This window comes from Brienomyrus brachyistius, chromosome 1 (genome assembly GCF_023856365.1).
Source record: "Brienomyrus brachyistius isolate T26 chromosome 1, BBRACH_0.4, whole genome shotgun sequence".
NCBI lineage: Eukaryota > Metazoa > Chordata > Actinopteri > Osteoglossiformes > Mormyridae > Brienomyrus > Brienomyrus brachyistius.
Genome location: NC_064533.1, coordinates 56,005,495 through 56,021,479, shown reverse-complemented (window position 1 = coordinate 56,021,479; position 15,985 = coordinate 56,005,495). Strand labels below are relative to the sequence as shown.

Here is a 15,985-nt window from a genome sequence, read left to right as displayed (position 1 = left end):
TATTCATCACACTAAAATAATTGCTTCCAAATTAATTCCCATTAACACACCCTTTCCTAATCACAGTCATGCTTGCTTAAGAAAAACACAGGACAGAGTTTGGAAAGTTGCAGCACAGTTTGAAAATTTGGGTTAAACCATCTCTCCTTTCCCCATGATGACACTCCCAGAGCAGCCAGTCATGGAACAACCTTCAAAGGCTGCACTGCAGAAACACACAGCCACTGCTCCTGATCTTCTCATGTAAGAGCGCCTTGAAAGAGCAATGATAGAGACTCAATCGCTTCGATGCCTCAGCTCTCCTCGCACTGATTCTGATTCTAGATGCCCAGATTCGCAAAGATAGATCCCAGGAGCCATCCAAGGCATAAAATAATTATTGTATATATTTATTCCAAAACATTCAGAAAACAAAGTTATTCTATTTTTATGCTTAAGGCCATACAGCAAGAGAGCAAAGCAAGTACTGGTGCCTTCTTCTAAGACCAGGACCAACATTACATTAAAGTGGTAAAACTACAAAAAAAAAATTATAAAAAATTCAAGCACATGAGTTTCCAGGGAAATTTCATGCTTGAAAGCGAAAGAAAAAAAATCACATGACCATTTCTAAAGCATCACTGATATAAAATGCACAGTTAAAAGCCATCTGGTTTGAGCTAGAACTGGAAAAAATGGTGGGTGGGCGATGATTGAGACTGTATCCTTTAATGCGCTGTATGCGTAACACAGGATGGGACGGCGCCAATATGTGCTTTCTGCTCGCCCATGTCTACGACAAGAGAGGAAATGGCAAACAGGGAGGGTCTCTGCCTATTACAATCATAAAGACCTTGCTCAATCTTCAGCTGCAAAGCCAATGTAACTGCCTCAGTTTCCATATCCAACAGGAGCTGAAATTTTTATCATTTAGTTAGACTGTAATATAGGGGCAAAAATAATTGGCCTCAAGGCATTTCAATTCTATTACGATTACTGAGGGAACAATTTGATGCATTGGAAATCTTTCAATTATATCACAATTTGATTGATCAATTTTGATTACTTAAATACAAATCGAATTTAACTTAAATTTCACAAATATTATCATTCGTTAGACACAATTACTGGAATATAAAGAAGGTTGGTATCTTGATTTTTAAAGAATTTCGGTTGATACCGATATGTTGCGCATCTCCAAGGCTAACATTACTTGTACTTTGTTAGCTAGCTCCGGGTTTTGACCATTGCTACTGTAGCTTGCAATAAGAACAAATTTTTGCTACAGAATAGAGGTGTTGCCAAAAGCAACGTATAATAAAAATGATCTTAAGCATAAAACTAGTGTTTTCCAACCCAGGGCCTCGGGGACCCCCCGGACAGTCCATGTTTTTGCCTCCTCTCAGCTCCTAATGTACGTGTACCAGGTATTTGATGATCCTGATTGGCTGGGAGAAGGGAGGAGCAAAAGCATGGACTGTTCGGGGTCCCCGAGTACTGGATTGGGAAACACTGCATTAGACAGTGTTCTGCACTACAAAGCACAAATCATTGTAAAGATCTGCTTCTATTGCACAACAAACCCTTAACTTTACATGGAGTCATTTGGATTGAAGGATCTGCATATGCTGACAGACACCTCAGACGTTTGAAAGACTTCAGACTGCCCTCCAAGGTGCTCAGGAATTTCTACTCCTGCACCATAGAGAGCATCCTGACAGGAAACATCACGACCTGGTTCGGGAACAGCACAGTGCAGGACAGGCGAGCTATACAGAGGGTGGTGCGTTCAGCTGAGCGCATCATCCGCACCAAGCTCCCTGACCTGCACTCAATCTACACCAAGCGGTGCTGGACCAAGGTCAGGAAGATCGTGAAGGACCTCAGCCATCCCAACAATAGACTGTTCCATCTGTGGCGGTCAGGGAAGCGCTTCCGCTCCCTGAAGGCTAACACAGAGAGACTGAGGAGGAGCTTCTACCCGCAGGCGATAAGGTCTCTCAACAACACACAAACACAGAACTAATACAACCTGTTAACGTCAATGGACACTATGGACACTCTCATGCACATCTACACTCACATCTGAACTCACATGGTCATGTTTACATCTGGACCCTTGCACAAAGTCACTTTAATAAGGCATCTTAAGGCACTTTTTTTCATGCATACTTGCACACCATACTTCCTCCACCTAATTTCAATTTGAAAGAATTTCTATTGTACAGCATATTTCTATTTTTATTTCTATTATGTACAGTACACTTCTATTTCTACTTCTATTTTATGTAAAGAATTCTCTTTTAGGTCACTGGCGGTCGTGTAAGCATTTCACTACATATCGTACTGTGTATGACTGTGTATGTGACAAATAAAATTTGAATTTGAATTTGAATTTGAATTCAGTGTTTTCCCTACCATTACATTATGGGGATGCCCCGCCCCCACAACGGCACCTCCTACCCCCCCTTGAAGGTAAAGTTAATTTTATTTAATTTTATTTTCTATATAGCGCCATATCACAACAGAAGTCATTGAAGGTTACTTTTCCTATAGAAGAGGTCTATACATTGTCCTTTTATCAAATAAACTAAATTTTTGCGACCGATGGTAGACAGGCAGGCAGGAAGTGGGGAAGGACGAGGCAGGCAGGCGAGGCTTCAGGATACGAGGGTTTAATTAAGGGCAGACGAGGAAACACGGTACAGACCATCAATTACAGATCTGGGGAAAATGGACTCAGACGCGGATTAAATACACTGAACACATCAGACCGATGGAAAACAGCTGGGCACAATCGAGGGAGCACACGTGGTTGATCAGGGGGGCGTGGCACACTCGAGGACTGGATACGCAGGTCATGACATAAATAGTCTTACATTATTTATCTTATTTACTAGGGATGCAACGATACCAAATTCTCACATTACGATAATATTGCAAGTTTACGATATGACAATTATCACGATATTAACAGATGGAGCTTATACGATCGAATAACGTGATATAGTGATTGATATCGTAATAGTCCGACAATGGTGTCGAGGTATGTTTTTATTGTGATATCGCGATATTACATTTATCGTTACATCTCTATTATTTTCACAACAGCTTGTCATTTTTGTCTCAACACGGTCGCGTGTTTACAATTCTTCTTTGCTCTCTGTATCACACATGGTGGAGTTCTGCCCCGATGCACACGCACACAGGTGAGCACACTCCCACAATCGGACAGAGAGCGCGCGTTGGAAAATATGTCGTGTCAGCCACCTGAAAAGCAGACAAAAATGAACAGGGTAATAAATACATTCCACAATGGGATTTTCTGCTTTAAACTATCACTATTTTAAGCTATCAGCATTCACTTTTAAAGCCTAACAGTTAATGTATTTTCAGGTCAAGACAAACATCCGCAATAGGCTGCAAGGAGACCATCTTCCAGCCTGCATGCAGATCTCAATAATTGGGCCAGACGTTTCTGACTTCCCATATCAAGAGGCTCTAGAAATGTTCTTCCAGAAACCCACTGCAGTGACAAAAGCTGCACACTTTGTGGATAATTGTCAGAAGAACAAAGAAATGTTCTGATATTTAGTTCAGTTGTTATATTGACTGCTGTCATTAAAAGAAACACATGAACACCATGAATCCTGTCGGTGTCCATCTGGTCCCCCTCCACCCGCCCACCCCCCAAAGCTGTAAACCTAGGGGAAGCAATTTTACACAACATTTCGATCTCCTTCCACAGTCCACAGTGATGGGAGACTTTTCAAACACATCATTAGGCTCACACACATAGTCTAGGGTCACTGTATGGTGACGCGGACTTGGGCTGAACCTAAAGTGTCTTGTCTTTTTGGCAGGATCATGGAACGCAACAATGGATGAGAGCAGCACAGGAATGGGGCCAAGCCTGAACCCCACCCTGAGTTACAGTAGTTACCATGGAGACAGGAACAGGACATTTCTATACATGGGCACTCAAGCGATGTGTCAAGAATATATGTGACGTCAAATATAAATCACAGATTTAACCCATACATTCAATATGCTTCATAATGAGATATAACTGATGTACTGTAATATTTAAGAAAGCCTCCCCAGACGAAAACTATAAAGGAGGACCTCTCCATGTCTGATGTTATGATTCCAAACCATTAGTCTACATTAGTCTGAATCTCAAAGAAAGCTGACTGTGACCTTGCAAATGCGTGAAATAGACCAGCATGAGAATGTGTGTGTGCCTGTCTGTGAAATGAGTGGTCCAGACCAGTGTACTGAAGCAGCCTGTCAAGCCTCCACAGCTGCCACTATCAACTCAAGTGCCTTCCTGAGCAGATTCACAGGGTGGCTTGAACATTCCACTAAGAAAACCTTGACAAAAACCGATGAAACCCATAGCACCTATTAGCAAAGAAATGTGTTTCAAAGGAGGAAACTTCTGTCCAGGTCACTGTCAAGGAAAAAGGGCATAAGTCCTGGACAGCCTTCCTGTGATTGTGAAAAAATCACCGGCTTGGATTATATTTACTTTACTAGTAATTACTTAAGGGTAGAGGACTAAGGGAATGCAGGAAATGGATTTGGAAAAAAAAATAATCCAATAAAAAAAAAAAAAAAACAACATTCCTCATTTCTATTCATATATTGGTTTTCCCTGTTTTAGTGATTTTCACATAACTTAAGACTAAGAGCAAAAAATGTGCACAGTCCACATATTCATTTCTTAATAGGGACTCATTTCTATGGGCATAAGACTAATCCCAAAACTGACAACCTTGACTGCAGCTCAGCCCTAGACTTAACCATAAGTCACCAAAAAAATACAAGACTTTCAGCATTTTTAGTTTTTTGATTTAATTGACAGATCTCTATAAACTGAGTTTATCCTTGTGGGGATCAAAAACATCACATTATAGGGAAATCTGGTCCTATCGCTGCTCTGACAGGACACGCTAGGGCATGACACCTTGCAGCCAATCACCGCCTTTGTATAGAATTGGCAATAAAATCACAGCCAATCTGACAGCGAGATGCAAAAAAGTCCAGTGGCCAGCAGCACACATGGAAGCAGCTTGGAGGAGCCTGCAGGAGCATAGGGTCTGCTGCCTCAGGAGGACAAAGCCTGATTTCTTGGCTTCAGGATGGGCTGTGGATGAGTTTTGGGCAGAGCTGTACTGTGGCCCAACTGGCTTGGGAGACCTGCGAAGGGCAGGGCTACAGGAAGCGTGGCGTATCTGGTTTATCGGACCACATGGCTTTTCAGACCCATAAATCCACAAGCTCTCTGTTCCAGCAAGTGATGTCATCATTGGGGCTCGTCACAAAGAAGGTTTCTCAGCTGCGGGCAAATTAAACTAAATTAACCAAAGCTAACTCCATTTCAACATCTCCATGGGAAGAAAGAAAATGAGATGGTGACTCCCCTCATGGCCATGGGCAGAGGTGATGTGTCCAAATGGTTGTGAATCCTATGAATACAAGCCTATGTAAACCACCACTAGTAAACCACATGTGAAAATATCCAAGCTGTCAGCTTCACTTTGGATACCAGCTATATAAAGATAGAATCAGCTGTCTTTTCAGTGTGACCAGGAAGTATTACACTTCAGGCTGGAAGTGGAGCTGGGTCAGGGAACTGGCAGTGACGTAGGTCCAGCATTTCACTATACTACAGTCAGCTAAAAATGATTTTATAATGTAACAGCAGCTCACATAATTTTTTATCATCTTCCATTTGTCTTTCTCTTACAGTAACTAGCAGAATGCATTTCAGTAATCAAGTGGCTGAAACTTCTGGCACTAAAACTTACTTCTTTCAGATCCAGAGGACTGAAGCCAGGGGTCAAATGGATAGAAGAAGCTTCCTCCCATTATTGGCCCAATAAGCAGCAGTTATGCGGCAGCAAGGAGCCTGCCCCCAAAAGCCTCAGAGAGCCCACTTCTAGGAACGCAGTTTCATCTTTCCCTGTTTCCTGCCATTGTTCTGTTTTGAGCTGAAACAGCTCATCCAGGGATGTGGGAAAAGGTGGGATGTTATAGAATTCAGTTTCCTGCCTGTCTGTGGGCATGCAGCCAGATATCACAGAGGGGGTGCGGTGGAGCCTGCCAGTGAACCCTGACCCCTGAAATGGTGCTCGTGCAACAACATTCTCAGCCTCATACACTTTGTCCATCTCTCACACCAGCATGAGCTGAAAGTCAGATGGTATAAAATGCCTACAATCAGGATGGAAAAACAGTTGTATGCAGTAAGCAGCAAACTGAGAATTACAAGGTTTCACAGAATGACTAAAGAAAGCCTGTGCTGCTATAGTATGTTGCCCTCATCATACCCAAGGCCACTAAGGTAAACTCGCTTTATGATCATCCATCCATCCATCCATTTTCCAAACCGCTTATCCTACTGGGTCACGAGGGGTCCGGAGCCTATCCCAGAAGCAATGGGCACGAGGCAGGGAACAACCCAGGATGGGGGAGCAACCCATCGCAGGGCACATTCACACACCATTCACTCACACATGCACACCAACTCCAATTAGCCTCAATATGTTTTTGGATTGTGGGGGGAAACCGGAGTACCCAGAGGAAACCCCACAACGACATAGGGTGAACATGCAAACTCCGCACACATGTAACCCAGGCGGAGACTCGAACCCAGGTTGCTTAATGGTCAGTTTTCTATATAATAACTAGAGATGTAACGATACCAAAAACTCACAGCCACAATAATATCACAAAAAAAGGTTCACGATGCGATAATTATTATATAATTTTCTTCATTAGTGAAATTAGCAGTAATTGTCCTTTGCAATGAATGACTGAAAAAGGCAAGTAATTATAAATCAAAAAACTAGCAGTCAGTAGTTCCTTTATAAAACATTAATTATTACTGCAGTAGCCGGATCTTTTAATCAAAACACAATCTGTAATTCCGAAGTAGTGTTTGCTGCCATTTTTCCGCCAGGTGCATTTTCACCACGTGAAATATAGGCCACGACCATACATACTAACAGGCTAATTGATGCGCGAAAATGGTGTACGTGTAATATACAGTTCAATTCAGTCCATCACGTCCTAACTGCACACGTTGTAAGAAATTCAAAGCTCCCTCTACTCATCTTTCACCGTTTCTCCAAAGGTCTAGCTCACCATCCTGATATGAACTCCGTTCGATGGGTCCCTGATCGATGAAGCACATGCAGGAACATCCCTGCCAAATCTTCGGAAGAGTCAGTGTAGTGCAGAAAAAAACAATTTATCGTGGTTTAAAACATTTCTTCCATCTTCCCTTAGTTAATTTAAAAAATCTTCCTATACCACAAATTTAAAATCAAGTTTAGCAAGTTTTCTTTTTACTGTATTTTAAATCCCATGGCAGCCTGCTGTTAGCACTCGAGCCTCAACCTCAAGCCTTCTGCAAAAAAAACCCGCACTCTCCACGTTATGTCGTAACGTCACCTCACAATCTGCATACCATTGTCTTTTTTTTAAAAGAGGTAAATTATCATTTTGGTAATATACTGTAAATGTGTTTTGTTTGTATTTGGCCAATTTATAAATTATTGTTGTAATAGTAATAGATTTAATGCCCTATTGTCATGTGGGTTACAGTAGGCCGATAGAGCACAACACATTCATTAATGTAGTATGTATTTTTTGACATGGAGCTTATACGAGCGAAATAACCATGTGATATCGTGATTGATATCATAACAGTTTCAAGGTATTTTTTTTTTTCGCAATATTGCGATATTACGTTTTTTAGCTACATCTTCTTATCTTGAGTAAATTATTTTCAGTCCTTCACCTGTGTTTGACACAAAAACTTCTCAAACTTCATATCTCTGGTATTTAGTCTCACTAGAGGTGCAGGCTAACAGGCGTTCATGAAAGGCTAGGGAAACGGATCAGAGCAGCAGATAAAACATGCAGAAAAGGGTGAGGTGTTAAATATGGGAGAAAGGAAAATATAGAAAACAAAGGAAAGACAGCCAGGGTTCAAAGGGCAGCTGTCATCTTCAACTTAAAGGGCGTCTTGGCTGAGTGGCCGTTCCTCCCATTCCACAGGAGGGAGGGGCAGGCAGAGGCCCAGCACAGTGTCCTGGAGGACCTTGAGGGGCAGGAAGGATAAGGAGTAGCTGGAAGAAGAAAAAAAGAGAGAGAGGGGCGTTTACCAAGGCAAGAAGCTCTCACAGAGAAACAGACCTCCGCCCCATACCAACAGAAGACCAGAGCCACCACAAGGGTCACTTAAAGGCTATGCTCCACACAGTGACAGCCGCAGGAACTGCAACTAACCTGTGGATGAATAAGTTTCCACAGTAGGGACATATGCTGATATATGATCATAACCCAGAAAACAGAAAAAAGCAGCCCCCACCTGCACTTTCACAGAGAATGAATAGCCAGTGCCACTGTTTGGCAAAGCAAACAGTCCCAAACAAAACCCAATAAAGCACATGGAATCTTCCTGAAACAAGACAATAAATCTGTCTGCCTGAATTAATGAGATTAAAGGCCCATTTGCCTTGCCTCTTGCCCCCCCCAACTGCACTATAAAGGATCTAACACCATTGATCTCTGATCAGCTTCATGGTAACAAGCAGCAGAACACTATCTTAAAAATCAGGGTATTTAGCATAAGAACATGATAAATACCTATAAAATTAGCATTTTGTCAAAGGCAAGCCACATTGATGAGCATCCGTCTAACATCCAAGCATTTATCCAACACAGGGTCATGGGGGGCCTAGAGGCCATCCCTGGCAGCATGTTGGCAGCAGCAGAACACCCAAGACAGGATACCAGCACTGATAAGTATCTGTCTTTAATAAATGTCATCCAGCACATGAAACAAAAACAGAAGCCTGAATGCCAGTGCTTTCCAGACACATGCACTGCAGGCAACTTCCTCAACACATCATTACTGGGAAGGCAGGGCTGAAGTTCACACCTCACCCCTCCCTTAGTTAGCACCTTTAATGAATCCAGCCTGTTTCTACAGCCTTCTGGTAGATGCTGCACCAGACAAATAGGGACAACAGCTGTATGGAGTAGATCGCTCATTGCTGCCCGCTACGCAAAGCACTTCCTTCCAGGCTCCCGGAGGCACCACAGGTGCATCCACTCTAAGTGAAAACACTGGCATTCCTGCCAAATTATGTAAAGAAATGCCACTAAATATAGATAACAGCCAAGGCAGCAGTAAACTGCATGGTCAAAAGTTTCACAAGCATCCCTCATGTGGAAGGTCTATTCTGGCAGCCTGCAGGCTTCCTGGGGCATCTTCATTCCTCATGCTCTTTCACATCCATCTCCAAAAGATTCTCATGTTCCACTTCAGAGCCAATCACTGTTTGTGTTTAACATCAAAGTAACTTTCTGCGACCAGCTCATAAAATAAAGAGAAGAAAGAAAATGAGTAATGAATCACTGCAATAATCACTTTTTAAGAGCTAATTTTCAGGACTTGTCCATAGAAAATAAATTACCATGTAACATCTGAAAACAAGGCCTGAAAACAAGTGAAAACATGAAATAATGTGTGACCAGGCTATGTGGATGGGTTTACAACGTTGTTCCATGACCTTCCAAAGTACCCTATATGGACAAAAGTATTGGGACACCTGACCATTTTAGCTGCAGGACTTTTACAACATCCCATCTAAATTCACAAGCATCAATATGGATTTGGTCCCTCCATTACAGCTGTAACAGTTTCCGCTCTTCTAGGAAGGCTTTCCAAAGTTTATGGAGTGTGTAAGCAGGAATTTTTGCCCCTTCATCCAGAAGAACATTTGTGAGGTCAGGTACTGATGTTGGATTTGACACAATTTCCATTCTAGTTCATCCCAAAGGTGTTAGATGGGGTTAAGGTCAGGGCTCGGTGTAGGCCAGTCAAGTTCTCTTCTTTCACACCAAACTCACCCAGTGTTATCCAAGTATCTGCCAAATCCAGACTCATGAATCAATCTACCAGACAGAGAATCATGACTTATCACTCCATTCCAGAGCCTGCTTTACACCACTCCATCTGACGCTTGGCATTAAACTTGATGGTGTGAGGCTTGCATGCAGGTGTTCAGCCATGGACGTCCATTCCATGAAGCTCCCAGCACACAGTTCTTATGTTGGGATTAAGGCCAGAGGAAGCTTGGAACTCTGCAGTTATTGAGTCAACTGAGCATTGGCGACATTTACACACTATGTGCCTCAGCACTCGGCAACCCCATTCTGTGACTTTATGTGTTCTACCACTTCTTGGCTGAGTTTCTTTTGTTCCTAAATGCTTCCACTTCACAATAATTCCACTTACAATTGACCGTAGAATATCTAACAGGGAAAAAATTAAAAGGTAATAATGACAGTACCATGTTTGAATTCACTTCAAAATGAATTTCTTTAACAAATTTTTGTAACCCGACTGTATGGCTTGGTATTTGATTTTTTTACATTTGTGGCAATGGGTCTGAATGAAAACCCTGAAATCAGTGGTTGAGAGGTGTGTCCCAATACTTTTGTCCATATAGTGTACCTCAGATAGAAGGATTTCTGTCCAAAAGCAGAGAGATTGACTGATAAAAGGCTTGTGCATGCTCACCACAGTGGCTTTCCTGTGACTAAGCTAGCAGGATGAACCTGGACAGCATAGGGACAGCCGCTGGCCCTGTTTTAACCAGGCATAGAGCTTCAAAGAAAACAAGCAAATAAAGGGCAAGCAGTGCAGACAGGAGAAAATGAAAGTCTGGGAGTGCTTCCCATTTTTGGACTCATCTGCTGTTGTTTCAACATTGATCTGGAGGACAGGCCACACTCTGGGGTAGATTCTACAAAGTTCAGGAAATGAGGCCAGGGGAAAAAGAGGAAATGTTCGCCCGAAACACAAACAACAAAACACTGATTATTTTTAAAGGGGAAGGATAGTGGAAAGTAGCACTGGGTGATGACTAAAAAACATCTGATATTTTAATTTGAAAATATCGGAATAAATGAGAATATCGAGTTGCCCTACCCCCCATTCTGCTATAGACATGCAAACACACAGAAGCACACCCATACAAGCACACATGCCAAGTGAGGCACTATATTTTGTTTCATTTCTGGCAAAAACAATCAATTGGTGAGCTAATTTTAAAATCTAATTTTATAATTTGTTGTGGGCCATCTAAGCCTGTGGTTCACAAATTTTTTACATTGTGTACCAAAGTATTTAATTCTCCATGTACCACAGGTGACGAAGCTGTTGGGGGCGGGGTAGGGGTTGAGGGGGCTGGGAGATGACTAGTGCTGCCATTTACACCAGAAACCAATGCCATTCTTCAATGATTTAAACTGTTACTTTTGGAGTTGGTAGTCCAGTATTAAGACTCTTAATACATTCCTTAGAATACCTATACATATTCATCACTTTAAGATTTGCCAGAGAATTACCTAGCAGAGAGATTTAGATGAATGAATAACACAATGTAACACAATTTTTGTTCCTGGTTTCCAAGTGTTATATTTCAACTGCTTATGTCTAAAGCCTATGGAAAAACGACTACATTCAACACAAACTTTGATTTTATGACCACTAACCAACAAAACATGCCAGTTATTTAGTTCCATCAGTATATTAATAGTTTCATGTACCGCAGATATAGTGTTATACTTTTTCTTGGGAAAGAGCCTGAGATCCCTTTCCTGTGTAAAGCAATGCTGCACCGCTGAGGCTCCCAGTGGTGGGTGGGTCCTGCCTCTCAGCGCTGGTATCGGACCGGCACTGACCTCAGCACATGTGCGTGATGAACCCCGGGGCTGCGGCTTTCCTGCAGGATGCCGGGCTCGGCTAATGGTGAGGAGGTGGACGGGGGAGCACAGAGCCCTCAGCGAAAAGGAAACACGGGTTCTCTCAATGTGAATGATGGAAAAAGCCCCGCGATAAAATGGGCCTTTTCCGGAAATAGGTACATTCCTAAAAATAGTTTCATGTTTATAGGGAGAAATGACAGCGATAAAAAGATAGACACTGCATTGCAACTAAGGTGCTCGTAAACAGCCTCTGACCTGTGACGACTCGGACCCCCACACAGTTACTCTAAACAATACTGATCATTAAAATATGAGGCAAATACACCCTGAAGCAAAACAAAATAATGATCAGAATACTTAGCTCAGAGTTTATGTTTCACAAAGTATGCTAACATTAATAGCTGTATGCTGACATTAATAGGTCTTTAAGTGAATAGTTTTCATGCTGAAACCAATGTGGTGCAAAATGATTCCCTCCTGCCTGGGAAAGTCAACATATTTATATTCATTTCAGCTGGCTTGTCATGAAAGCATGTTTGATATGTATAAAGTTTTGCTCACTTCACATTGGCCACTTTTATAATTTCAGACTAAAACGGGTATGATGTATTCATAATGTTACAAAGAATTTGCTGTGATGTGTTTGTTTTTTCCTGTTCCACTGATGCTGAATAGCTTAGTCACGGGATTAAACCTTACACATGAATAAACACAAACAGCAACATTAGACATCCTGAAGGCCTCCCTTGGGCATAGATTATTCATGAGCCAGTTTCCAGTAAAAGGGAAGGTTGCTTTTATCTTGGGTTATTTTACACACATTTAAAGGGATTGCAAGTCACGACCAAAGTATGTTCCCCAGCTGTTGAGCCTGGAAGGCAGGTCCTGCTTCCCAGTTTTCGCCAGCCACACCCGCAAGCACAACTGGTCAGCTTGTCAAAGACCACCTACACCAGTGATACACAGGATAGGGAGGATTCACTGCTGACTGCTAGTTGCCAACAGGAGAGCACTGTTTCTAATGACCAGGTGTAGCCCCTGGACACCTGTGTGTGTCTCTCCTGACTGCACACATGGAACATAAAGTTCAGCTGCTGCGAGAACTATGACAAAAGGCAGAAGCTTTACCACAATTCAGCATATTAAATGGCATTAGTTAATCTCTTGACAGAATGTTGTTATCTAGAATGACCAGTGTACAGTAGCTTATAATAAACTGTTTACTTATTTGTACAGCTGGATGTTTTTACAAATGCCAGACTGGGTTGTCTGTGAGGGCGGTCATCTGTGAGGTTACCTTGGTGACAGATTAATGCAAAGCTAAAATATCTTAAGCGTACAACAGAAATTCCCATGATCAGGGCCTGAAGAGGCACGTATACACTATACAAATGAAAAGCAATTTTAAGGGGATGTGGACACAGTTATGATTTACAGTATGCTAAATCTATATAATTAAATTCAATGCAATTCAAATGTACTTATATAGTTAATTTTCACAGTATTACATTATCTCAGTCACTTTACATTGTCCCTGCCCAATATCCTTAGACATCAAGTCCCTACGTAAGCTTTCTGGCCACTAGATTTCCTTCCAAAGTTCATTTTAAACATAATTACCCATAACCCAACTGGCTGCATATCATTAAAATACAAGTGCTTACTTGAAACTACAATCTATTTTCCAGATGTTCCTAGAAAACTGGAAACATAAAGGAACAAATAGTGGCTAAAGATTTTTTCTGGAATTACTCAGATGTACTCTGCAAAGCCTGCATATAGACTAACTGTTGCATTCAAATGATGAAGAAAATCCTGCATTACACCAGAAGTGTCAGCAATCATTAAATGGAGTGAGCTGTAAACACCTTTGGGCTCTGGGCCTACTGCTTGTGTAATTTTCCAGCACACTTCTATGGGTGACAGATAATTAATCCATCACCAGTTAGTACACAGTAAAAGAAACTGCAACAAACAATGTTAAATCCAAGTCTTGTAACATCATCCAGTGGCTATGCAGAGTACATGGTGCCCCCAGTGGACTCGTTTCTGCGTGCGTACTGCTGGACACGTTTTTTTGTCATATTTAAAACTACAAGGACTTGTGCAATAAATTTCATTGATGTAAAATAAATAAATAAATAAGGCAAGGAAAAAAGTTGCAAAACAATAGAGTCTGGACTAGCACCAGGAGAGTTGTGTAATTTCTCGTGAACATAGGATCTGGGGGGTATTTAGTATCCTGGGGGGAGACAGTTCAAATACACAGGAGGTCAGCCCTAGAGAGCACAGCTGCTCCAGATCAGGCCCCCCCACCTGCCACAAGGGCATGAGCTGGAGTCAGCAGCATGAATCAACCCCCCCCCCCCGCCCCCCGTCCACAATCTCCAGCACCCCACGGCCAGCAAGGCTTGGCATGGAGGCTTTTCTTCAACTATAAGTGAATTTGCACAACTGGTAAACACAGCCTCACATTGGGACCTTCTGCAGCACCATGCTTGTTACTGGTGCCCCGTATGTTCCATGGCAAACTCATGAGGGACTGGTTCATTAGCAGATCCGGCCTCACTGTACCACACCACCTGCGATGCCTTCACAGACATGCCTTAGAACATCTTAACAGTCCTGGTAACTTCTTGGTTATAAATTTTCCCTTAACTTTACTACATCTTGGTCCAAACAAACCTGTAAAGTAGGAGGCAGATGCGATCTAGCTCCTGAAGCCCTGTGAAATGCTATACCAAGCTCGCATAGTAAAGTGGTGAGAATAGAGGCACCTGCAGGCAGTAAGGGGGGTGGGGGGGTATCACGCTATGAAAGGTAGCTGACATGCTTAAGTCATGAAACAGCAAGGAGACATTGCCTTAGTAAACATGCAGATTCTGAAAGTTGAATACACAGCTCTTTGATGCATACAATTTTCACTGAAATTAAGTATATTATATAAATGGCTGGGGGCGGCATGGTGGTGCAGTGGTTAGCACTGTTGCCTCACACCTCTGGGTTCGAGTCTCCGCCTGGGTCACATGTGTGTGGAGTTTGCATGTTCTCCCCATGTCGTTGTGGGGTTTCCTCCGGGTACTCCGGTTTCCCACCACAGTCCAACAACATGCTGAGGCTAACTGGAGTTGCTAAATTGGCCATAGGTGTGCGTGTGTGAGCGAATGGTGTATGAGTGTGCCCTGCGATGGGCTGGCCCCCCATCCTCGGTTGTTCCCTGCCTCGTGCCCATTGCTTTTGGGATAGGCTCCGGACCCCCCACAACCCAGTAGGATAAGCGGTTTGGAAAATGGATGGATGGATATAAATGGCTAATTATTGTGACATCCCTGCATGCATCTAGGGCTTTAGTAAGCCACTGCAAGCTGGAGGGCACATTGCCACAGTTGCAGCTCTGTTGGGTCTTTGAATGTTATCCCCACAGGGGGTGACCCAATGACTCTAAAGCACTTTCTGTCACCCCGTTTTGTGCCTTGCTTGTAGCCCCTGGAGGATGAGCTTCCCCTTGTGTGTCTTCCTTCTGAGGAGTTTTTCCTTGCCACTGTTACCTCTGGCTTGCTCACTGGGGGCTTTAAGCAGGTATAATGTAAAACACTTTGAGACAATGTGATATTGTGAAAATGTGCTATACAAATAAATTGAATTGAGTTATCATATCCCAAGATGGCACAGTAAGCAGATACCATAGGCCTTATTTTAATCATGAAAAACCATCTTAGATGCACACAAAATACACACTTTATGCCCAAGGTTTAACAGACAAGGAAAATCCCATGGATGAAAAACAGGAAAGTTGATCAGGCTAAAAATCGATTGTGTAAATCAGACTTCTCTCCAGCTCACCCAGGTGTGTCATTTAAAGCCTGCGCTTCTGACTGATGCATGTTGGATTAGTTCAGAAAGACAAAAAGCAGGACACTGTATTTGTTGTTTGACTACCATTTCAGATGCCCGGCCCTTATCTGGTACCCTGCACATGGTGATCTGTGTTTGTTTAACATGTGCTACACAGAGCTCTCATTGTTGGCATTTGCTGTTATTATTGGCAAATCTTACACAAGTACTAAGTGCCTGCAGTAGGCCTAACAGACCTATCCACTCAGAAAGCTGGAGCCTCATCAGTCTGTCTTTCATGCCCATGCTGGCTTAGGAGAAGAACATCTGACATTAAATCAGAATGTTGTAGATCTGGGTGTCCCTGTGCATTTTACAG

The 15,985-nt window shown here is 42.5% G+C and overlaps 1 long non-coding RNA gene across 1 annotated transcript; it reads right to left on the bottom strand.

Moving 5' to 3' along the window:
- Window positions 1–2,666: 2,666 nt before the first annotated feature.
- LOC125748133 (uncharacterized) lies at window positions 2,667–11,870 on the bottom strand. The gene is made up of 3 exons (XR_007399480.1): window positions 11,749–11,870; window positions 7,132–8,120; window positions 2,667–3,249 (listed from the first exon to the last, which is right to left on the bottom strand). It is a non-coding gene; the product is annotated as an uncharacterized LOC125748133 (long non-coding RNA).
- Window positions 11,871–15,985: the final 4,115 nt, after the last annotated feature.